This window comes from Lonchura striata, chromosome 14 (genome assembly GCF_050655825.1).
Source record: "Lonchura striata isolate lonStrDom1 chromosome 14, ASM5065582v1, whole genome shotgun sequence".
In the NCBI taxonomy this organism is placed as follows: Eukaryota; Metazoa; Chordata; class Aves; order Passeriformes; family Estrildidae; genus Lonchura; species Lonchura striata.
The window spans coordinates 6630100-6656192 of NC_140716.1; the positions used below are offsets into that span (position 1 = coordinate 6630100).

Below are 26093 nucleotides of genomic sequence, written 5' to 3' on the forward strand. Positions count from 1 at the left end.
CTCCTCTGTCTTACTGCATTGTCAAAAGTCCCACAAGTATAGGATTAGCTGAAAAAAAATCTTTTATTAAATACAAAATAAGTTTTTGACTCTTATGATCATGATGTAAAGCTTGAAAATATGATCTCTATATATATTCTGAAGCTTCAGAAATGAGACTTGTTATCTATTTTATCATTTGCTGCATTTCATCCTTTCTTTTCTAAAAGATGTTAGGTATTTTTGGAGGCTTGAAATCACTCTGAAGGGCAAAGAGTGATTTATGTGCTACACCTGTGAATTGCTCCATGCACCCAACACGCTGCTATGCATCACCTGTCAGCTCATGCACCAACCATTTTATCAATGCTCCAGGCAGGACTTAAAAGATCTTTTCCCAACCAAAACTTCCCTTTGGATTTTTAAAATTTTCTCTCCTGGCATCTGATATTATCAAGTGTGACAGTGTGCTGCTTGTGGAAAAAAAAATCCACCCCACTTTAAAATCTGTCAGCTGTCGCTTATATCAATCATTTTTTGCTTTTGTTAAATTCAGGCCACATGTCTGTGTCAGGGAAGTCAGGCTCTGCATGTGAAGAGCACAGTGTGGCTGCATTTATTTCTCAAAAGAACAAAGTTCACCTGATATTCTGCTTTCTGTTGGGAGGAACGATGGCGTGGCCATCTGCCTTCTAATTAAGAAGATTATTGTATCTCAGAGACCAGGAAACCTCATCTGTGTCTGCTCACTCTCACATCTGGGGCTGGGGAAGGGGGAAAGAAAATCTCTTTGCTGCTCAGGGACTTGGTTAAGCAGGAGTTCAGTGACATGGGACTCAGTTATCTGCTTCAATATCAGGTAACAGCACCACCTTCTGCCAACAAGTTACCATCTCTTTAGCAAATTATTAGGGCCATTTTCTCTCTGTGATTTCAGCAGCTTTCTCAAATGCTTCTGATGTAGATAGCAAACTTTAGACCAAAATCCTTAAGGCTATTTTAGAACACATCAAGCTGTCCAGAAGAGACATAAATGAAATTATTGACATTTACTTACAAAAATGCAATAAAACTGGAAGTTGTAAAGCTAAAAATGGTCTGGTTCTGCAAAAGGCTTAAATACACACTTAAATAAATAAATCCTCAAACATTTTTTACCGAAGCAGTGCATGGTACCATTGCAAGATTACCACTTCCGTGGCATTTTCAACAAGATTTGGGCAGCCAGGCAGGCCCACAGCACCTGGCTTAGTCTGAAAATAACATTTGGTTCCTATTTTAGCTTTCATCCTGTGCCAAAGGGGAAATGGACAGAAGCAACAGGAGGGAAAATTGGAGCTCCCAAAAAGAAAGGCATGAAAGGAACAGGTCTCTCCTGCCCAGGTGGAAGTTCTGCTTTTCCCCTGTAGCCCTGGAGGGGTGGAGGAGAAGGTCCCAGGCTGCAGGTGAGACCCTGTGTGCCTAGATCCTGTGTGCCCAAATCCTGTGTGTCCAAATCCCCTGTTCCAGACCCTGTGTGCCCAAATCCTGTATGCCCAAATCCTGTGTGTCCAGACCCTGTCTGCACAAATCCTGTGTGTCCAGACCCTGTCTGCCCAAATCCTGTCTGCCCAGACCCTGTGTGCTCAAATCCTGTGTTCCAGACCCTGTATTCCAGACCCTGTGTGCCCAAATCCTGGTCCTGTGGCTCACACCAGCCCTGTTTGCTCAGAGAGCTGCTGCCAGCAGCCCCCAGGGGCACACACAGCGAGAGGGAGCTGCTGGCAAGGGCGTGGGGAGATAGGACAAGAGGGAATGGCTTTAAACTGAAGGAAGGAAGATTTAGATTAGGTGTTAGGAGGAAATTCCTTCTGGGAGGGTGATAGAGCCCTGGCTGAGGCAAAGGAAGGGTGGATGGGCAGTGGGTAATGCTGAAGAAAGGCTGCAGGCTGACTTGTCTCAAGCCCAGCAGTTGTTCCCCCAAGCCCTCCTGTCCAGGGAGCAAAAACAGTGGCAATACATCTTCCTGACTCTTCATTTTTCTCTGATTTCCCTTTCCATGCCTGGAATGGCAAACACACTTATCATGCTGGTGATGGAGAATTCAACTTTGGGGAACAAATACTGCGGAGAATCCTTGGACAAACTCTGCTTTCTGACATTGCAGCAGTTCATAAAGCTAAAACCACCCAGTGCAAAACATCTCTTCTCAAGCACCTTCATTGAAATAATCAACCCTTCCCAGTGCTATCAGTGGAAAGACAGGAAAGAATTAGCAGCAGGCAGACTCCTGCACCTGCCAGCCGTGCAGATGAGTGTTCTGAGAGATGGGAAGCACTGCATTAGGCAAAGTAACATCTGCCATGTGCTGCTCTCCTACCCACTCTCCCAAGGGAAAAGTCAGAGTAGAGAGGGTTTGGTTATGATTTTGATCATCTAGGCTTGTTTATCACATGAGCTGGAAAGGTTTTTTCCATGAATTCTTGCATCATATTTGTAACTGCTCAGTGCACAGGCAGATATAGTTTGGAAATGCAAACAGGGCCTGTCAGCAGGGAGAAGGCTGGCTCTGGGAAATACAGCACAATTCCAGGCAAACTGCTGGAACTGCTCCTTAAAGCCAGTTCTTGGCTTCTAATAATGCTGAGGAGACTTTTAATTGGATTCTAGTGTTTTCCCTCACATTCAGCAGCAGCAGCAATGCCTGAACACTTTGCTGCATGAAGCTGGGTGACAGAACTGGGTAATGAGACTTGGAGTGCAAAATGGGGGCATTTCCTGGGAAGGAGTTGAACAGCTCCTGACTGAGCCTTCAGAGAAAACTCACTTCCCTTTTCTCCATGTTTTACGTGTTGGTTTCCATGTTTCCTCTCGAGCCCCGTGCCTCTGTGAGTTGCAATTCAGGATGCTGAGGGGGTTCCACACCTGGGGTAAAACTCTTGGCACTTCCATGCAGGGAGGACATGTGGAGCTGAATAGATGCACACCAGTCCCCTGAGGAGCTGCTCCTACATCTCCTGCAAGATATTCCCATGCCATTTTCAGGGAAAATACTCCAAACTCTGTGCAGAAAGTCAGAATGGGGTCTTTTAATAGCAAAAAACCTGCCAGGAAGGAAGCAACCTCTTAGCATAAAAACTATTTAATGTGTCTTAATGTCTCCATCTATGTTCTCTTTGCACTTTGCAGTCAATGATTGCCCTGCCTTCAGCTTAAGTTAAATATTTAATTTTTAGACTTCTAAGCTTCAGAGGGGTGAATCTTACACAATGTATAATACTGAGCTGTAATGTGATTTAACTGTAGGAAACATCCCATTTCCTGACAAGATGGTCCCTCAGTCTGGGGAGCACACCTAGCTGCCACTGGAGCCAAGGGATCTGGGAGAGATCCTGTCACCAGACACGGAGGTAAAGAATAAAGCACTGATGAGCCAATCAATAAAGCAGTAATTAGGGCTGCCTGGCAGGTTGGGGGTGGTTTTGGTACTTTACTTGTCTTTTTTTTTTTTCTTATGGATTTGAAAGAAGTTTGCTTATCTAAGTTTTAGAACCATTTAAATGAATCCCAGTTCTCTCCAAATCAATGAAAGTCTTGGTGAGACAGCTGTAATTTTATGTTCATGTGTTTTAGTAAATTAGAGGGTTTAGCCTTAAGGATTCACTTTAGTGTAATCTACTAAAAAGATAAGTAGAGCCAGATGTAGTGTCTTATAAACTGCTGGACAGTTGCAACTGGAATGACAGCCTTGAAAGCAACTTTATAGCATAGGCAGCAGATTTTCTGACTCAAAAAAGTAGTATGTTACATAAATCGTTGTAAATATTTTATATTTACAATTCAAGAAGGAAGGGTGCAAGTAGGTAAAAAAAAAAAAAAAGCCTGAGTAATTGGTAATGGTTTTATCTTGTTCTGTTGGTGTATATCCATGGAGAAATACAATCTGTATTACAAACCATTTAACTAAATTAAATTCTAGTTAGCATCTGGGATCCCATCAATAAGAGTCTATATTTCTGAGGAGCCACAGACTGGTGGCAGTAATAGACACATAAAGATTTTAATAGGTAAGTAAATTTGTTTTGCATTTCTCCTACTACCAGAACACACTTTAGCAGAGTAATTAGTGGTTAGATATCTGACTATAATTAAGAAAATTCTCTAATCATTAAAGATTCTCAGGAACATTCATCCCATCAGTAATGTTTACATGTTCTGAGGCACATTCACTCAGCATCAGAAATAGTTGTCACCTGTTTCTTTGCTCCACATAAATCTTTAATAAGATATTTTCATTACAATTAGAAAGCGATTTTCAGGGTCACCATCATTTTGTGATCATTTCATATGTCTTTAGACACACAAATTGAAAAAAATAAAAGGAATAAAAATCAATGCAGTTGAACTATAAATGCCCAAGAGCTGGGCTATGTCATAGTGACTTTATCTGCTAGTCCCAGCTCCTTATTTATAAATCTCCTGATTCTCCTGAGTCCTCATGAGAGCACAGAATAAGTGACTAAAATAAATCCTGAGAGATAAGCATTTAGCCCAGCCTAACCAGGCTTTCTATGTTCAGGTTTTTTCTGTTGGGGTAACCACAAGTGTGACTGTGTTGTTCTAATGTTTATGTAAACCTATTTACATAAGGTTTTTATGCTGTATTTATGTGAACCTATTTACTTCTGGCCGGCAGTTTGCCCCTTCTGAACAGTTTGGGGACCAAATTTTCATTGAAGCCAGTGGAAGTTAAACACGAACATGGGCTGGTGACATTGCAATCGTATTTTGGAATTTACCAAGCAAAATAAATCTGGTAGTGGGTGACATTTCAATTCCAAAGGCTGTGCCTGCAGCTTTCTCATTGCTAGTAAGTCTGAATCTTACCAAATGCTAACTTGCCAAGTCCAGCAAGAAATTTATAAAAATATTAGGCCTATTTCTTTCTGATTATAAATAATCACCGGCAATAAACATTTTTCAGTGTGGAAGAAAGGATTGCAAAGTCACTGTAAAGACACAAAGCAAAGCTGATTCCTCCCCCACAGAGCATCCAGCACCAGAGAGCAGGTGATGGGGACAGACTGGAGAGAAGAGGAAAATAAAAAAACAGATTACAGCACTGAATCCAGGAGATGTGCAGGCTACAAGAGATTAATTTTGTCAATAAGGCATGGAGCTGTAATTTGGAACACCCTGGAAAGAAGAGATTTCAATTGAAAAAAAAAACCATACCTTTGCTACTCATAGCCAGATGGTGAAAGCTACAGGATTTCACATTTTTGGCTGTCAGGGAACAGAGTTAATGGTATGGGATTTGTTTCATACCAACAATGAAGAACTCAAAGGCAAACTCAAACAGCAGAGACTAAACACAGAGCCTGAGCTCAACAGCAGCTCTGGATCTAGAGGACCATACATTCTTCTCACACAGATTGACATCTGGCAAACACCTGAATGGAAAAACTACCAGCAGTTATACATTTGCTGAAATGCTTCTCTTGTCCTCTTTTTTATTTCTGTATTTTTATTTTTTTTCCTGATTGGCAATAAGATTACATTCTTATTGCCCTCTCATTGATTTCTTCCTCAGAGGCAAATGACAGCATTTCTGAGAAATAAATAAAAAACCAAATAAAATAAAGCTGAGAGGCAATCTGCATGTAAATCAGCATTAGTCATTGACATTTGAGACTTGAAAATAAGCCATCCCAGTCCCAGCTGTCCCCACAAAAGCTGATCTCCTTTGTAAGACAGAGAACACTGCAAGCAAACGGAACCAAGAATGAATATAGATAAGATGAAAACTCTCTTCACTTGAAGTTTTCCCTAAAAAGTCCTTTGTTCACGAGCACTTAGGAATACTTTTACCTACTGCTGCTGTTGATGGGAGTTTTAGCTTTGGTACTTTCCTTCCAAGGAGGCAGTTCCCTACAATTCCTCCTGAGTTGTTTGCTCACTCTTGCAGCACATGCTTAAACTGGGGCAATGTTCATTATTCCACTCTGCACTACACACACCTGTAGTAAAAGCTATTAAGTTGCACCAGGTTTTCTCACTGTTTTTCCAAAGAATTTTTGCACTGTCAGTATTCTAGCAACATTCAGACAACAATCCTTTTACTAAAAATCAAGATATTTGGGTTCACAACACAAACATTACTGGAAATTGTGCACAGTTCTGAATAGCACTAGAAATATTTCGTTTGGCCAAGTCAGATTACTTCGTTCTACCTCTTGCCAGTATTTTTACTGAAAACTCAGCTCCAGGTATGGTTCTGTGCTGCTCTGACCTCTCTTGCCTGCTGCTGCAGGGAAAGGCAGGGGTAGAAGATGGCTGTGCAGGGAGGGATGTGTTTTGCCACCTTCCATAGGAATTACCCAAAACAGGGCAGGATTTCTATTGCTGCCAAAACAGTAAAATCATCAGCCAGTTGCTGTCCCAAAAGGCAGCAGGAGATGCTGCACTGTATGAGAAAAAGCACCTTTCCCAACATTCCCTTAACCCATCACTCCTCAGGGAACTTCATGGAGCTGCTGGCCCCAGAAACAGTTTGCCCAAGTGGGCCAGCAAATAAACACAGTGAGAAGTGCACAGTGCAGCCTTTAATTCCCTTCTAAAGAGGGGTATTCCCCTCCTCCAGGAATTATGGCCCTGATTCCACAAGTCTTTGTGGAGTGAGGTATTTACTGCAAGTGCTGTCCTGGTTTCATGTGGAACCTTTGCCTTTTGCTGCCTCCTTTCTGGCAATGAAGCTGAAGCAGGTGTGTGTCCTTCCATGCAAAGAAAGGTCAGAAATGAAGTCACGAGGGTGTCACTGACATGGGGAAGAGACAGATCCTAAAGGAGTCTTTCTAGATCCAGAGTCAATTTTTTACTTATGTTTTTAGGGTGGCTTTAGTTTTGTGTTAATTTTTTTGTTGTTGTTGTTGTTTGTTTTTGTTTTTGTTTTGTTTTTTTAATTAAGAATGCAAAAAAAAAAATTAAATCCCTACTCTTGAACACTTTCATTTTAATTACTGATAAAATACTTCCAAATTCCCAAAGCTCTAATTATGTGCATAAGTTTCAGCATAATGCAAGCTTGGTGTTGCTTAACACAGCAATGAGGTTATGGAAGAATGAAAATATTGATTTTCTTTGACAGAGACAAGGAGGGCTCAGTTTTAGGGTGCTTGCAGTGGTGTTATCAGCTTAACTAAGTCTAATTAACTTCATTCATTGTGAAGTTTAAATAGAAATACAAGAAAAGTCTTTTCAACAATGAAGAGCACAAGCAAAGGCTTGGAAACCCTTGGCTGTATTAATTTCCCCTACCCTTTCTCCTTTGATGGTTTGGGCAACCAGGGATCAAAGGCTTTTGACCCCCTAAAGGTAATACAGTCTGAAAGGCTGGAAAAATCCACCCTTACAAAAAGTATGTGAAATGTCACGTGCCTGGTACTGAGAAACCTTCTGGAAGATGGAGCCCCAACCCTGGCTTGGATGAGATTGTGATCTTCTACAAGGTGACTGTTCAGGACACAAATGAATGTCACATTCTCAGTATTTTCATCACCATCAGCTGGAAACTAATTCTGCCCTTTACTCTGTTTTTGCCCAGCTGGTGTATAGGTTCCACTGATGGAATTTACTAGTTTTTGTTAAAAAGACAATTCCTCCACTTCTTTTCCAATACCCTCCTGTCACTGTACACCCTAAAATGCTTTTCCTAGCAAAAGCTCCATATCAAAAAGTCAGTTACTGCATCACAAGGAGCATTAATACTTCAACATGCCAAATAAATCATAGCACAGGACAGAGTATCCTGAAAAAAATGTGCCATTCTTCCTGGTTTTTTTTGCAATTGTAGCTATTCTGTCATATTGAATCAGTTCACCAACCCCAGTGCACGCAAAGAGAAACAAAACAAAGAAACTTTTCTCAAGTGGTGAGAAAAAGAGAAATTAAACTGTGCAGTGGGCAAGGAAGATCACCACAGTTAGAGTGAGCAGTGACTTTGCTCTCCCAGCACAGGTGAGCAGCAGGGAGCACCACCCTCCTTCCTTGCCCTCACTGCCATGATCCTTTCAAAGGAAAAGCAGCTTTCTTCCCAAAACAGAGGCAGGATGAGCCTGGGACCTCCTTCAACCCTGTCCTGCAGTGTAACCCCTGACCAAAACCAGCAAGAACCCACCCCTTAGGCCAGGCTGAGAGCAGTTTTAGTACCTCGTGTCTTGTTCTTTTCTGAAGAACCACATCCTCTGTACATGATCCCTGCCCTCCCTAAAGCAATCTATATTGCTTGTCAGCCAATTTGCACATTTTAAACTTTGAAAGCGCAGTTCTGCCAACATTTCCATGACGCTTCGCTCCTTCTTCTTTTTCAGTTTTATTCATGAGCAGTTCCCACCAGTCACCATTTTTTAAAAGAGGATTTTACAACACAGCATTGTTAATTTTAGCACCTATGTGTTATGCTGCTATGTCTGATGTAACCAGTGCTGCTGGGAAAATGGAGAAAAATCTGACAAAAGAAGTATCTTTAAGACAAACTGAGCAAATTTCTTCTGGGTTTTCTGGCTACCAACACTCTCCAGTTCCAGTGTAAAATTATCTATGCAAATAGTATTATATTTTACCAATCACACAGACCACCAGCAAAGATTTTGCCTTCTGTCACAAGATACCCAGTATGGTGGAAATTGTTTCACTTGTATCCCAGTTCAGAAAATGCCCAAAGCCTGTAATCCTTTATGTTGTTTGCACTACTCAGAGAGATGTTCATCACCAATCATAAATCCATGATGTCGTAGGGAACCCTGAGGGAATCTTTTAACAAAATCTCAGTGGTGTTAGCAACTGATAAATTGCCATATGTTAGAATAATTCCCTCTCCACTTCATTTCCTCCTGGGGCATTTCTAAAGAAGCCATACCTGGCTTGTGGGGCTGGGTAATTGCCTGGTAATTATTAGATTAGTGCTCCTCCAATCTGTAGGTGTTGCTCTGGCCTCTGTTGTAATATCTGCAATATTAACTGGCCAATGCTGCTGACATTCTGCAGTGAAAACATTGTGATGTCAAGGGGTTAAAATGTATTCAATGAAATATCCAGGGTCTGGGATAGAAATAATAATCTGGGGCTGGTCCTTGGGCTGGGAGGTCAGTACAGGGGATCACTGGAATGTCCCTGACAACACAGAATTTGGGAAATGCACTTTCCCAGCCCCCAGCACCAAAATACTGCCACAGAGACTTGGGTTTGGTCTGATTCTCTCTGCCTTGCTTTGCTGTTGGCTTTGTTCCTGTTTTTAACCCACAAGTACAGCAGCACTGCCTGATTTGATGGGAAGGAATGAAAAATTCAGGCTCTAAATGAACCTCGCTTCCGTTTGTGGTTGTGTGTATTACTTGTATGCAGCTTGATTATTTTTATTTCTTTTTTCAAACCCAAGACAAAAGCCTCTCATTTCAGCACCTTGTTCACTTGCCTTTTCAACCATCTGGGTGTTGCATTTTGCAGGGTCCCAATTTAGCTGTCCTTTATTCTCACTAAACTAAGGAACTAACAAGGGAATGACATCAGCACTGATTTCTGGTGCTAAAAAGAAAAGCAGTAAGAACAAATCATAACTTGCACTGAATAATTTCCAAATGCTTCTGTCTCTCTCCACTCAGTCATATGCATGAAACCCTGCTCCTCTCTTCTGAACTATGGGACTTTGTACATGAAAAATCAAAAGGAAATAGTTCTGCAGCTGTCAAAGGCAGACTTCAGTGATAGCCAGCTCTAAGCTGTCTGAATCAAACAGAAGCTTCCTGGCTTAGTTTGGATTGCCTATATCCACAAGTTTAACTTTCCCTAATGCTGCTGACATAAGTATAACTTTGTCTTTTGAGGCATTACGTGGATGCCTCCAAGTCCAGTCAATGAGCTGTATCACTTCAAAGGAGAACCTTGGCATGAGAAAATTAACAAAGGTGGTTTTGGGGGGGAACAAGTTACTTTTGTTGTTTACTCTTTGTCCCAAGTGAGCTCCCAGTACAAAACAAACACCTTCCACCTGCCTAAGGAAGCTGATTTTTGTCTGGCTGAGGCAGCAGCTGAGGCAGCAGCACAGTTGCTTCCTTTGCACTAATGAGTGAAAAAAATGAAGAAAAAAAGAAACTGGCTTCTGAATGGAAGGTGAGTCAAAAAAAAAAGGACATGCAGAAGGGTGAACAGAGCTCCCTCAACAGCTATCCCATGCCAAGCCCCAGAAGGAGCAAAACACCTGCAAGCAAATCCAAGCCAGGTTTTGATGAAGTGTCTGTTGGAGATTTTTTTTTTTTTTTTAATTCATTTCAGAACTTGTCATCTGGGTTATGAATCTGAAACTGAAGGGAACCTTTTGGGTTTTTTCTAACAGTAACAGCTGCTCTTGCTAGCAAACACCTGCACTACCTAGAGATTTCTGGTTACCTCTGTGGCTGCTGCTACCAGAAGTAAGAATAAATAGTTTGGTAGAGTTCCAGGAGAAATTAATTAATTTCATTTTGAAAAAGGACCAGCATTTTGGCTTAGAAATATTTGAGCCTTTGCCTATTTTCTTTTGGCTACTTTTTGCCTGCCCTTGGCTGATCAGGCCAGTCCCACAGCACTCTGATGATCATTTCCACATGCAGAGCACAAATCCCTTGCCACAGCTTCCGACATTTGCTCCTACATCCCTTTCTGGATCCCCAGCTGAGATCCACACATTTGCATCCAACGTTCTGCTGATCTCATCACCCTGCAGGTGCCAGTTCCTTCCTGCTCTTGCAGTGCTCCTGGAGTAGCTGCTCACCTGCTAAGAGCACGAGCCGGAGCAGATGGACAGAGTAGCTGGGGACAGATGCCCTGAGCCATCCCCTCTGTCCCTGTGCCACTGGCTGGGGACATCTGTGCTTTGCTGGCAGCTCAGAGGCTTGAACCACGGGGAGGTGGGCAGTGGACCTCAGAGCAAGGCAAGGGTGGGGGGTGGAAAAGGCCCTGTGCTGACTGATGATGTGATACCTGAATTATCCACAGTCCTCACAGCTGGGGAATGTCCTTTAAGAGGGGAACAAAGAATTTTGCATTGCTTTGTTTGAATTCCAAAAAAATTTAATACCACGAGTAAATGAGAAAACCTTGATCTCTGAGCTCCAAAGTCCATTTCTGCCAGAAAACTGAAATGGGAACTGCCACAAAGAGTTGGCGGTGTTTAAGAGTTGGTGTAGAGGAGAGAAGTCAGATTACTTTAAATGGGTCCTGACCCTGTCCAAATGCTGCCAGAACCACCTCAGCCTCAGGATACACCTGCCCAAGTAGTCTTTGCTTCTACATTGTTTAGTTGTCCATACAATAATGTAGGTGCCAGCTGTGCCACTGCTGCTGCTTTTGATCTGTAGTGTTTCTTACTGTACTAACAGCACAATACACATTGATTCTGCACTGTTTCAACTGCACTCCTTCAGTAGAATCTGATTCTGCTCAGTTAGAAGTGGGAGAATTCCTGCCCATCTTCAAAGGCCACCAGGCATCAGCACTGGAGGGGAAGAGCTCATACTGTGTGTGTGAATTCTTCCCCTGCAGAACACTTTGTTTTGCAAATCAGATGAGTACAAGGATATAGAGCCTCTGAAATACTCAGACTCCAAAATCAACAAAGTAATTACCTAGACTGAATGTACCCTTTTTTGCTAAAAGCATCTGTTTAATTATTATTGTACAGCTCATCCTGGTAGGTGGATGTTGGGTATCAGGTATATTCCACTGAGCTTGTTCTGAGTCCTTCCAAAATGCAGCTTGAAAGATGATGGCAGAAAATCCACTGATCAATTCCCAGGTTGGAATACTTTGGACTGATGGTGTGCTATTCCAGTCTTCTCATTTTGGTTTGCAACATTTCTGTAAGAGGCTTTGATTCAGACAATACCCATTTACTGCTGCCTGCTGATACAGACCCAGAAAGTGAAGCAGATTATACTGCATAAGCCTGAACATGAATAGCATTGGTTAGTTAGAGCAGCTGTTGGCAACAGTTCAAATGCAGGGGGAAAAAATACTGCTAATAGCCACTGGACATAAATTACCAGTTTAAAACTAGCACCAGTTCACAGATTTCAATGGATTTTTAATGGACTCCAGCCTCACGATTAAAGCAATAAGAGGATATGATTCCTCTATCCCCAATGGCATCGTAAGGGCTTCATTGACATGTGCCCTAGTGATTTATGGTTGACTGCCTTAATCAGAGCTCCAAGCACTGTGGGAAAATGCCCAGGCAGCAGAAGACAGATCATGCAAAAGCACTTGCTAATTTGGCTTCCTGAGCAGTATTCACATGTATCAGCCTGCCCGTGCTCAGGCTGACCCTGCTCCAGATGTCATTGGCCCAAATTATTTCTAGCTGTGTCAGTCACCCACCAGCTTCAACACCAAAATTTCAATCATCGTGTAAGCTGCCTTTTCTTTGTTTTTTTTTTTTCTCTGTAGCCTATACACATGAATATGGTATTGTAACCTTTAGCTTCTCTACACTGAAGGCTTGATGTGCCAGATCAGAAAGGCAAAGGGGCCACACCACAGATACCCTGGTCTCAGTGGTCATGCAGAGGGGACTGGACACAAGGGATAGCACTGATAGTAAAAGGGCTTTAAAATCATGGGGATTTAGGGTTAAAAGGAAAATTAAGCTTAAGTAGGCCCTGAAAAGAAAAATAAGTACCCTAACTACATGAAGACCTTGTACCTTTCTAGAACTGCACCTGTGTAGCTAGTACATGATAAATTATATAATTGTTAGATGTGATGATTGTTTAGTAATTAAATATAATTATTGTTTGATCATAAGAATAATCACAAGAAACTGTGGTCAGGGGCCTAAGAAAGATCACGAGAAATTAATGTCAATGTATACAATAGAACAATATAAGTTTAATAATTAATATGTAAGTTATATAACAATAGAATATAAAATATGTTCAGCTCAAAAGCTGTGTCAGAGTCAGATTTGGGTCTGTACCTCTGATTCCCAGAGCTCTCAATAAAAGCACCTTCACATAATCATATCCTGTGATTCTGTGTTTTCCTGAATGCTAACAGCACTAGCACTGCTGCCATTGCACACAAAGCCCAACAGCCTCACTCCCTCTCAGCCATGTATTTCTGCTCTGTGCAGCAGGTTTCCTGCATGGCATTGACTGCCATGGGCTTGAGAAGAAGAGAAAACCTTGTCAGCAGTTATAAGAGCTGGGGTTACTGGGAGACAGCAGGTCGCAGTGGGGGGAAGCTGTGGATGAAATCCCCCCATCCCTGTAAACCACATGGAGAGCAGAAAAGAGGAGTCATTGCTGTGGGCAGTTCCTGTGTTTTATCCACTCACTCATCCTGTGACTCTATTAAATGGTTAAATGGAAAATATTGCAAATGTAGTTTTCCAGGAGTTTATCCTTGCTTTGGATGTTACAGCTGTTATAGCACAATCGTTTTGAAGCGCCGTGATTTCTTTCAACAATCAAAATGATTCCCACAGTGAATCCTTTTTCCCCTCCAGAGGCACTGTGTCTTATCATAGCCTTGTCCCTCATTGGAAGTCAAACTGTATCTGAGATGTCAACTCCTGTCACACTTATCTAGGATTTCATGCATGTAGCAATACAGGATTTTAGCTCACATGCTTTGTGACTGCCCCTATTTTTTAGGTTGTGACTATGGTAACTCTTCCATAAGCTGCTTCCTAATAACCATAAAATGAAACAGATAGTACAGCAGATATCTCTCATTAATACCCTTTAATTGATTCTATAATCACACAGCAAATTAGGCTGGAACAATCAGGAGTGCTACCATTTTCACTTACGTGCAGATTCCTTAAGCAAAGAAAGTTAAGTCAAAATAAAGCATAGAGTTATTTCAGAAAGTTTAGTATCACAAAGGCAGAAGTGATGAGGGTGAAACAGCTCCAGTTTCATCAGAAGTCTCTTTACGTGCTGTGTCAGAGCAGACTATTTTTTTTTTTTTTTTCACACAAAAGCTGCTGGGACTATGAATTCACACTTTCTGATAAAAAGTAAGATTTTACATTTCTTTTTTTTAATTTCTAAGTAGGCCAGGCTCTGAGATTGTACAAACTACCACTGTGATCTCAAACAAAACAGAAACTCTAATTAATCTGGTGAAAACTTGACCAAAAGAATTTTGTTCTGTATTTTTCTAACAGACCATGGAAATTAAAGCACAGCTCTACAAAATTTCTCCAAATGGGCAAAAGTCTAGATTTGTACAAAAAAAGAATCATTATGTAATTGACACCAAACTAATCAAGAACAGTAAAACCAGCTCATGAACCCCTGTTGCCACTCCCCAGAGTCCCTGCACATTTTAGAGGTGCTCCAGATCTGAGCTGCCAAAAGCCAGAGCATTGCTCTGACATCCTGGCTCCCCACGGGATGCTCAGGTGCACACTCTGGTTTAATTCAGAGAATACCTACAAAAGCACAAGCCTTGACACAACAACAACATTCACACTTTTTCAGGCTTTAATGGTGTGTTGTTTATTGTCTGTGCTGCTTAGATTTCCTTTAAAAGTCTTTCTTTAGCTAAAAAGTTGTACACGGGCACATGACAGAGACTTGGTTTTACAATCACTCTCAGGTTCCTTTAACTGCTCAAGTAGCTGAGGGATTTCCTTGTAGCCAATGTCTGGCATCCTTATCTTCCCCCAAGGATGTAATTTTAAAATTAGTTTGCTTTCTTTTATCTCAGACATAAAGTATACAACAAACAATATCCTGACTGAGATTTGAGTGCTTTGGATGTTTTACTGGAGTGGTGAAAACCCGCTCTTCCCAATGGAGGAGCCTGGAGAGAGCTGACTGCTCACTCACTGTCAGCTTCCCTCCTCAGAGAAAAATTCAAATTAAAATACTGTGATCTTTCAGAGTCTTCCAAGGTCCCTGTCATTAGCAATTAGCAGGACTGCTGAGGAATACCCAGAGCTTAGCTACAGGGAGATGTATCCTCTTCTAGGAATGGCAGCGCTGTGGATGTCACCCCTGAATGTGCACAGGGTCGAGAGCCACGACACAGACTGGTGAGCATCCACCCCCCAAACCCAAAGGCCTCCTGCAACCCACTCTGCAGCACCTCTGAGCCTGGAGCATGGATGTGTCATCCTGGATTTCTCTCTGATGGGAAAATAGATGAGAAACATGAGAAAAAAACACCCACTTTGTTTTAGCTAATGGTAGTATGATTTATAAGCACGCTAGAAGCTCAGATTGAAAGTCTGATTGACACGGAGCTGATCACCCTGCCTTCATCACTACGAGGGAGCAATGAGTTAATATTGCAGGCATGATCTGAGGTGGCAGCAGGTGGGCGAGCTGCTGGGATTGACACTAATGCTATTCTGACAGGCTGTGACTTTCTAAGTGCTTAACTGCAGGGTTGGGCTCAGCCACGATCTTCCATCCAGCAGTGCTGGCATTGCTAGAGATCACAGCCAGAGAAATATGGAGCTGCTTGGCTAAAACCCTTCTCCTTTCCATAGGAACTGAAGTCAATGTGCCTATCATCTGGCAGGATCACCTGTCACAGAAAGGGAGGGATGAAGAATGAGAATTTTGGAGCTTTCCAAATAAATGATCTCTGCTTGGAATCATCTGATACACAACAGATTGAAATCCTCTTAAAGGTTCCATAGTATCTAAACAAAGGATTGAAAAAGTGGTCTGAGTTGTCCACCAACTTCATCCTTTCTTGGAGATATCCAGATTTCCTTTCTTTTGTTGTCATTATTCCCAGGTTAATTGTAATTTAACTCAGGCAAAAACTTGTAGAGCACTTCTAACTCTCTATCTAACTAGGGCTTCCTCTAATTGGGAGAGGTCTAGGGAAAATAGCCTGAAACTTTGAGCTGAAAATTCTTCTTTTGACTTCAATAGTGAGCAATTCATTCTGGCATGAAATTTAAACTCACAATGCATCAGCAATGACCTACAAAAACACAGAGCCAAGTGGCCAAGCAGTAGCTCAGCCCTGGAGAAGCCTTACTCACATCCAATTTCTAAACATTCATTTTTTTACAATGTGAATCACTGCAGAGCACAACAGCTGGCCCCAGCTGGCCCAACAAAGTTTTGCACAAATATTACAGAACACAACACCCACATTCCCCCTTTCTAAACACTGCAATGCCTAAAACCAGCCTCAGGATAACTGAGAGCCTCAGCCACTGAAGTCTCTTTTTTATTACAGCTTCTCAGCAGTGTCCACTCCCTCAGCTGTGCCTCCAGGAGCTGTGGAGCTCAGACAGACAGACAGACGGACACAAGAGCTGACAGGATCTGCTCACATCACTCACCAGGGCTCTGCTGCTTTCACAAGCTCTCAACACTGCTTATGCAAGACTTATCCTGCAAAAGGAGGAATTCAAGAGCCCTTTTTCCTCCCTTTTCACAGGCTTGAAGAGCCCCAGAGAGGCCAAAGCAGAGCAACGTGCCCACCCCTGCACGGGATGTTGAACCCTTTGCAGGGACCAGGCAAATGGGAAATGGTCCTGAGAGTGGGATGAGGTGCAATCTGCTGTGGCACAGGAGCACTTCAGAAGTAGTAAAGCCACTAAACAGAGCATGGATCAATTTGCTATCTTTATTTTGAGTACAAAACAGGAGCAGTAAATTGGCACCACCAGTGTCACAGCGTGGTTTCACTTGTCATACGCCAAGGCCTGAGGCAAAAGCTGGAGGATTACCCAAAGACACACTCATAGAAACACAGCAGGGCCTCAGCATTAAATAAGTAGATTTTAGAGAAATAGTATAGGACTGTTTTTTAGAAAAACAACACTTTATGAATATGAAGCCTGTTTGCCACCCAGTAACAAGGGGTTTCTGGAATACAGTGGCTCAATGTGCTGAGCACAGCTTTCCTGGCTGACCCAAACACTGCTCAAACTCCAGCTGCAAATGACCCAATATTTCATACCACTTTTAACTCAAATATACTTGTGGAGATGAGAAGTAAATTAATAGTCAGAAACATTTTTGCACTGTGTAAGTGAAACTGCACTTGTGAGGAATCTCATTTTACTGACTCTCAGGCATATGATTAGCTCCTCAGGCTGCTGCTCTGCATCTGATCCCACAAGGTTTCATGAATTTCTAAGCCAGAAGTTACACAAGCCCCAAAGAAAGGAGGTCCCAGATTCTGGGACAGTCCCTTGAGCATCTTGAAGAAAATCAGTTCATCTTTCAGAGATTCAGTTCACCAAGAGTAAAATGAAGACACTGTTCTTTTGCTTATTTTTACTATAGATGTTTTGTGTTACTCAAAAATACATCCCCCCAGTATTCCAGCAGAGTATATAACTATCTAGGACTGCAGCAGAGACAGTAATTAAAATAAGAAAATGAATCATGAATTTCAACAGCCAATTTAAATGCAAACTCTTCAAATGTGGTTCACAGAAGCATCCTACAAGGGTCTGGGAGGTTGGCAAAGCGGATTAGTAAATGCAGGCAACTGCACTGCCATGACCAGAGCATCTCATCTGCTGTAGAAATGCAAAGCCATCTGGAGTGACAAGCTGGAGAGAGCAAAGGTCCCCCAGGCCTCTGCCAAGTCTCTATAAAGTGCTATGAAAACGATAAAACAATATGAATCATTTTAGAGCAAAACTATATTAAGAAATGAGTAAGCATCCACTCATATTCAAACTGAGGGGATGAGACTGATGTGGTTAATGATTTAGTACAGGTCAGGTTAGACTGAGAAGTGGGTCTGATTTTGTACCTTTTAAAAGTGCAGCCTCTGAAGGGCAGGAAAGTACAAACTCAGGCTATTTCCTAACTCTGTCCTCAGCTGTTTACTGATACCAAACATTCCAGCCAAGTCAGTAAGATCCAGAGAATAAAGTGAGATATTTCTAGAGCATTTATAAATATTAGCATTCAGCAATATTTGGACTTTCTGTAAAAATCAGGCTGTCTTTCACCTCGGACATGATTATTCCAGAATAAATCCATGGAGAAATAAAACTTCTTTTTAGGGGGCTAGATGCCTTTGCTCATGAGGACACAGAGAGAAGAGGTGATGCTCTGGATCAGCATGGCCACAGCATTGGGGTAACTTGGGAAAGGCTTTTTTTCTGATGTAGGTTGAAGATATGAGGCTTAAATTCCTCAGGAACTTAAAGCCATTTCTTACAAACATCCTAGGATCCATCACCAGGACTCTGAGATCATGATCAGAACCCTGACTGCTTCAGCAGCCATTGCAGGCTGAACTTTTTTCTGAAATGTTCAGCCATAAATTGCTGCATTCCATGGCATGCAAACCTCAGCAAAGGACACATGGCTGGCAGACACATAGGTCCCACACTCAGAAAAGCATCTGTCTTCTCCTCCTCCAGGTGCAACAGCTACACAGCCACTCTCTGCTTCTGGTAAGATTTTGCAGCAGCAAGTTTTTTATCATGTGAAAGTCTCAGGTTCTCATTCTCAGATGAAGGCATGACAGAAAGGCTCTACCCACAAAATAAAGAAAAATTATCACAGCTGCCAGAGAGACAAGAAGGTTTTCACACCAGGAATCCCCCCAGTACATGGAGGAATGGACAAAACCAGACTGTGGGCGCCAGCTGGGACTGCTTCCCAAGGAAAAAGTGTCATGGGAGGGGAGGGGATCAGGAGTGAGGCGTAGTCTATATTAAAAATAAGTAATTTGCAATAATCTGCAGGTTTGCAGCACTGGGAGGAAGCCTCAGAATTCTGCAGCACAGGAAAGACTGACTGCAAGAAGAAAAAAACCTCCAGAGAGATCTCCCTTAACCAAAATTCTGCCAGCTGGTGCCAGGCAGGATCTGCTCCACACACCCAAAGCACAGTTGTGTGGTACAGCACAAATCTGCTCCACCATCCAAAAACTGCCAAGGGACAGTGGCAGCAAAGGCAGGAGGGCAACTGGACCCAGCAGGAGCCCCAGGGTGGGCACAGAGCTGCCCACAGCAGCCCTGGGATGTGTGGCACCAGGCAATGGGCAGCATGAGAGGGTCAGAAACAAACTCTCTTTTCTTCATGCCATGGACCCCAGAGATTTGATTTCTCCTCCTTAGCATGATGGATGTCACAGGGGAAGCCCTGGCTGCAGGATTTAGCAGGGAGAATGAAGGAGTTTGCTCTTGGTGCACATCTCAGAGTGTTTGGTGATAAGGAACGTGGCAGGAGCTGGGATGGTCCCTGCCCCACTTGTCCCTCATGCTTCCGAGCCACGCAGAGCCCAGGGCTCTGTCTGACACAGAAACCTCCTCTCTGCTCACTGTTTGTGCTGATCACTCAATGACAGCAAGTTCAAAACAAAAGATTTTTAGTCCTTGAAAACCAGCACTATATATTTACCAGAGGCAATAATGGCAATGTCAGTAATTCATTTTCTGGTTTTTTTTTTTGTTTTTTTTTTTTTTTCACTTTGGCTTGAGATCTGTCTGTGTGTTGGGGGATGGTTTTCAGCTTTTTAAGCTGCTAAGAACGTTTTTATGTTTGTACTTCATTGCTAAAATGTTCATTTGGAGTTTTTAGAAGTGCTCCTACAACAGAAAATGAAACAGGCTTTTGACACAATCAAAGCAATCTTTTATAACAAAAAGAAATGTCATCAAAATTGATTTTCCAAATATTGGGGAAAATGGTTTTGTAATTAAAAAAGTCTTTTTGACAAAGTTATTCTGAGCAGTTCCAAACCTCTATTTTTTTTTTTCTCCAGTGCTCTCTCTTACATGTTTATAAACAATCACAAAACATAAACAAGTATTCAGATGGCCACAATTCCAGTTTTTGAAAGCACTTTTCCAGCTCTCATGCTGGACTTTTAACATGCATAAATCCATGGCCCTTCCCAGCTGAGAACACAGCCTGTCTCAGTAGAAAAACAGACTACAGAGACTTTTCTGCCCAGGGAATTCACTCCTGGAGGAAACGGATAAGCAACCTATCAACGTTAATCAGGAGAGTTTTCCTTGTGCTCATGGGAGTCTCAGATGTTACTTCAGGATAATTATGACATAAAACACCAAAATATGTTCCTGAAATAAAAATGCTTCAACAGTTCTTCAAACTCAGGTTTAATCTGGCCACAGCACAGAAGTCATGGTTTTCTCTCCTGTCAGAACCTCAGTTTCAGCCTCCCACAAATCACTGTGACTTCGAGTGCTGAGGAAGGAAAACAGTTTTTTCCCTTTATATAACACAAGTTTTCTTTTTTGCATTTTTCACAGCCACAGGTCACTTCTCATCTCTTGCTGCCTGTGTTTCAGAGCCACTGAGTCCCACTGGCAGCTGGAGTGCAAAGCCACAAAGAGGAGGAATCACTGAACATAGGATCCCTCATTTCTTGGGCTGCTGAATGAGAAGCTTCCAAGAGTCAGGTGTGAAGCACTGCTGAAGGTGAATGCCAGCTGCCTTATTACTGCTCCCTTTTTTTTTGGCATTACTAGTAGTAGAAATGAAAATATAACTAGGTAAAGCGTTTCCAGTTGCACAACATTTGAGATAATAAGTCAACCCTAAGGCTCTTTGTCAAATAAACATTGTTAACCTGCCTTTATATGTGGGAAAAGTGAGCTGCAGAGAGGAGGATGGTTCACCTCCTTTTACTGAGAAATCCCAAATCCTCATCTGGCTTTCTATAACCTTCCCTAGAAACAGGGAAGTGAAAGGGAATATTCAAAGGACACTATGTAGACACTAAACTAAATGATAAGCATATAGGGAGACAGATAGACTTATCTTTTCTTAACAAATTGACTTTTTTTGCTCATTTTGACCTTTCATCTCACAATCACAGAAACTATTGCTCAGAAGCTGAAGTTACCCAGATCTGGGTGAAAATGCTCTGCATTTGACTCAGTTGTGAGTCTTGTTCCTTTAAAATTCAAGCAAAGTAAAAATTTTGCATAAAGAATTTTAATTTTCTTTTCAAGGCTGATACAGAAACACACAGTTACACCATGTTCCACCTTCAGCTTCACTCCTGACAAGAAATCTGCTGCAGCAAGAAGCTAACCATCAGCTCCCAAATCTAGGGATGAGGGAAAATACTATGAAACCAGAAAATCAGGTCAGGAGGGATTTCAGATTCTCTTATTTCTATTCCTATAGGGAATCTAAGAAACCTGCACTGAAAAAGAACTTCTCTAGGATTGTATCAACTCAGCAGAACTGCCTGAGACTGCAGAACTTTTTTTGCTGATTACTCTGTAAAAGCGTCACTTCTCCTGAGCTCCCAAAGGTAATCAGTAAACAGAATAGTGATTTTTAAATATATTTTTCTGCTTGACTGCTGAACCACATGTACTCTCTACCTCTCTGCTTCAAGTCTTCCTGGAGACCTGCAGGAGCACATTTTCAGAGCTGTTCCCCCAGTGGCTGCTCAGAGCACTGGGCAGCCTGGCGAAAAATATCCACCTGCTCCTCAGCAATTCCTTGAGAGCTCCTGCTCCTCCTCCTCACCAGGCAATATTCAGACCTCCAGCTAAGGTGAGCACTGGAATCAATTACAGGGTTGTACAAATTTATGAGAGCTGAAGATGCTGCTCCCAGTTATTTCACACATTCCTTGAGATTCTGGGATAGCACCTCCTATTCTTTAAACTTTAGTCCAAATTAGGGCTCGTCAAGGGAAGCTACAACCTGTCACACAACCATCTCTTCTCTAAAGTGCAGGGTTCCTCTCTGAAAACATAGAATCCCTTATATATCACTTAAAACAGGCAGCACTTTCACAGTGATGAAACACTGGAACATAGACATAGTTGACAAAAGTGTTATGTAGTGAGATAATAGGCAAACTGCAATTCTGGGCACCTAAATCTCTCAAACACAAACAAGACAACACATTTACACACAAATTAATAATGTAACAGATATCAGTCAATGAATGAGAATCATGAAATATTTATTTTATGCTGCTGCAAGGCTAGTGACCAATTAAAATTATAACTCTGAAACACAGGTGACATCAGAACAGTGTTGATAAAATACAACTCACATTTTAGCATGTGAATGTTTGGCCTCGAAGTCACAGAACACAAAGTGTATTTTTAATTACAATTAATACTTTTAATTTGTACAATTAAATGTACAAAACTACTGCTTCTCATTCAATGTCTGTGTTTTTGTTTTTTGAACAAGCTGCTACCAGCTTGTAACTTTTTGTTTAGGAATAGACTCGAGATGCTACAGTGCTTTGGAGACAAGTCAAAAGCTGCTAAAAAGTGCTAGTCAGGACTTTACATTATTTCAGAATTGTCTCTCTTTATGGGAGATTGATCTGTGATAAAAAACCAGAACACTGGCACAGTTTGTATTTATATCTGAGCCAGCTTGCTTTGGACACACAACACAGAATTCAGCTTAACACTTCCACAGGAAGAACACAAATCCCTAAAGGAAGATTTTGAAAGAGCTGGTTGCTCTCTGCTCATCAGTGCATCAACAAAAAGCAGTCACCATAAAACTCCCATGATCTGCCTGGAGCATCCCAGACGCTGCGTTCAACACCCAGGAGACTTTTCAGCAGCTTGTGTCAGGTGTCTGCCATGCAGAACAGGAGGTGAGCCATGTAAATCTTGTGAAAGTTAGTCACAGCTATGCCCTGCATTTGAGGGGAGTCTGTAATCTCCCAGAACTCATACATGAGCACAGATTTAAGTCCACTTGGCATATGCATGTTGATGCAAGTCACCTCTGGGAAGCATTTCTAAGTGAAATTCTCATATCCATCTTCACCTTAGGTACATTCCCATAAATCTGAGTGGCAGTAATCTGACTACACCATCGAGATCCCTCTGCAAGGAATGATTCATGGAGCACTTTTCTCTTCTCACTGAGCTTCTTAAGCAAGAGAGAAGCGTGCCTTGCCTACCTCCAAACTGATATATTGAAGAACCAATATTTTGAATTTCCAGAAATATTTCCACTAATTCACAGTTGTAAAATGTGGTTTAAGTGCCCTAAATAGGCCCTCCTCACCACTCCATGAAACCTGTTCACTCAAAGCACTGTAAAGAAGCAGAAATTTGAGATAAAGGAAAAGAGGTAGAAATTTAAAAAAAAAAAAAAAAAAAAAGAGAAGGAAAAAATCACCAGTTGTGATCCTGATTAGGAAGGTGTAGGAGCAGCAATGTTGGGGATTTCCTGGGATCATGTTGGCATTCCTTTTCCTGTCCCAGTGTTTCTGGAACACCAGGCTCTTTGACTCTCTCAAACCTAAGCCAAAACCCTGCCCATAACTTGTTCTGTAACCAGTACCATTATCAGCTCCTTCCATGATGATTTTGTACCTTCCATCCTCATGGGAGGCATAACCAAGGTTTTTGAGGTCGATTCACAAAGTAAGGGACAAGTAATACCAAGTTTAAATAGCAGTGGTGTATCTGACCTTGATGGTAAGGATATCTTTCTAAAACCAATTTTAATGAAGCCCAGAAGTGGATTATTCACAGAAGTTGCCGGCTCTTTGTCACAGAAGGTTCTCAAGAACAGGCTGTACAATTTGTGTCATGCCCTATTCAGCTCAAGCTGAGTCTGCCCTGGGGCAGACCCGGCTATGGGACCTCTCAGTGTTCCCTCCTGCCCTGTTATTATCTCCTGGAAAAGAAACTCAGCTATAACCTCAAAATAAAGCATTTCAGCTGTGAAGCACAACTTTAGCATAAATTCTTTCTCACAGATGTTCTTTCCAGAACATCTATGTTGCATCTACTCTCTTCCCAGTAGTTCACTGAGGGCTCCTCAGACAATGGGAAGACTCAAAACCATACCAGTTAATCTTTTAATTAAAAAAAAAATATAAAGGAAAGGTGAATGTTGGCAAAACCTTCCTGGTGTTCATTCCTTTGAATTCCCCAGAGACTCACCTTGCTTTTCCAGTTAAATGACTCTGTCCCTGCTGTACTTTGGAGTGATTAGATGTGACCTTTTCCACAACAGTGCTGTTCCCAATACGAGGAAGTGTGGAAGAGCCATTCCCACTATCAGAAACTTGGAAGAATTCAATGTCAGTGACAGCTTCTAGCTCAGGAAAGATAATTGTACTATTAAAAGGTACCCTAGGCTATTTATTTACACCATTTCAAGGGTACAATGTTAGCAGAGGAAGTTTGCTCTTTCTTGCAGCAGCAGGTCTGAGTTGTTGCACTGCTTCACCCAGCCATGCTTTGGCCTTGTCAGAGTTAAGGAATACAACTTTCAGAACACCTGAATACACCCTCTTTCGTATATATTTGTATAATATGTATACAAATTTGTTAGTCACTGCACATGAATTTATTTCCCAAAAGAAGTTTTCCATGTACTACACTCAGCCAAGGAAATTCACACTGGAAAATTAATATCTGAATACTTAAATGCAGCAGCTCTCTGGCAGCCCCATATTCTTCTGTGGCATTTCAATATGAATCATTTCAGTGTTGTATCAAGTACTTAATGTTCTTTTAATGCCGAGTTTCTCATCTGAATTTCATTGGGACTTATTAAAAATAGGCTTTTTCTTTTCCTATCATGATTACAGTAACTATGTATAATTATGTGCATAGGGTAAATATGCTAATTGTATAATTGCAATCAATATTCAAATAAATCGTGACAAACAGAGAATGTGCTTAGGGCAGGCAGGACTCATACTGATGGGTATAACACAACTAGAACCACTGCCCTTACTTCCCAGTATTAATATTTAGATTTTTCTAGCACCCAGGTGACCCTTCCATTCAGAGGCTGGACAGTGATCCCTGCTGCCATGAGAATGGACATTAAAAGGTGCCTGTAAGAACTGCAGAATGGCTTTGTCCAGGGGTGTCATCTGTATGCTGGCAGCAGAACAGCCCAAAGGTTAAACTGGGTCCACTTACTAAACTTTCCAAATCTGCAGAAGACTGACTGAAAATGCAGAATATTATCAATAATTACTTTGCTTTGTGGGGAGTTCTATTAGGAAAAATGAAACAAAGATTGTACTTAAGTACTCAGAGAGAGAGAAAGGGACAGAAAATTCTCTTCATTGCACTGGTTTAATTTTTTGAAGAAAGAAAGGGGCAAAGAAACCTAAGAAAAGGTGCAAGATTCACTTCTGCCAATTAATTGATTACTTGATTACAATGTTAATAACTTCATATCCTTTATTCTTTTACTGCCTCTGCACTTGGATCGACATGTGTCATCCTGCACTTGAACATCAGCCAATAGCCTGGGATGTTGTGGTCACTTGGGTGTCCCAGTGCTGTCACAGTTTTGTTCACACAGAATTGAAAACAAAAGCTGGGATGTGTTTCATAAAGGTAGGAATGACCTTCAGGGAGGCAGGGTGGGTGGGAAGAGAAGAGAGGGAAAGGGATTATGTTCATCTCTAAAAAATGAGAGAATTCAGATGGGGTAAGTGTCCCATTGATTGAAAAAAAAATAAAAATAAAAACATCCCAAGGCATTAGAAAAGAGTGAATGGAAACAATCTTGTCAAGAGCTGTGGTACTACTGGGAGATTTCAGAACACTATTCAAAAACTAAAAACATTTCTGTTGCCGCACAGTATTAAAATAATGCTGATGCCCATGAAAACATTTATTCATGAGGCAGAGGGAGACAGATTGAGATAAAATACAATTTAGCATCCTAACCTGCCATTAGCACTGTGGAGTTTTGTCAATCCTGACACAAGCCAAGATCATTGGGCTTGACCTTGGTGGGATTCCTGTCGATGCTCCTTCAGGCAGGAACTTTTGCATGCAGAACAAGTCACACCAGGCATGCCCCACCCTTCTGTGCCTGTGAAGAGCAGCAGACTCTGTGGCATATGTGACTTCTTTACACAGATGACATGCACAGGTTTAGTCAGATATGCAAAAATCTTTGCAGCTCATTGAGGAGGGCCACAGTTTTGCTCAACAGAAGGTCAATAAGAAGTTCATTAAATGTTGGCTTGGCACAACAAAGGTCCAGCAATGTACAGCACCTGGTGAAGGATGGAACATTGCCCTAGGAACCTGGTAATTGATGACTTTTCATCTTGAGGCATTCAGCTTTGAACATCTTTGCTTGAACACTGAAATAGCAAGTTCTCAAGATCTCTGTGAAGGAGACCTGAGCCATCCTAAA

The 26093-nt window shown here is 41.8% G+C and overlaps 2 long non-coding RNA genes across 2 annotated transcripts in view; one reads left to right on the top strand and one right to left on the bottom strand.

Annotated features, from left to right (window-relative positions):
- The window catches only part of LOC146766070 (uncharacterized), a 255124-nt gene that overhangs the window by 62662 nt on the left and 166369 nt on the right, over positions 1-26093 (bottom strand). The window lies entirely within an intron of this gene.
- LOC146766071 (uncharacterized) lies at positions 233-26079 on the top strand. Its single transcript, XR_014958402.1, has 4 exons — positions 233-1424; positions 3265-3368; positions 21102-21231; positions 21319-26079. It is a non-coding gene; the product is annotated as an uncharacterized LOC146766071 (long non-coding RNA).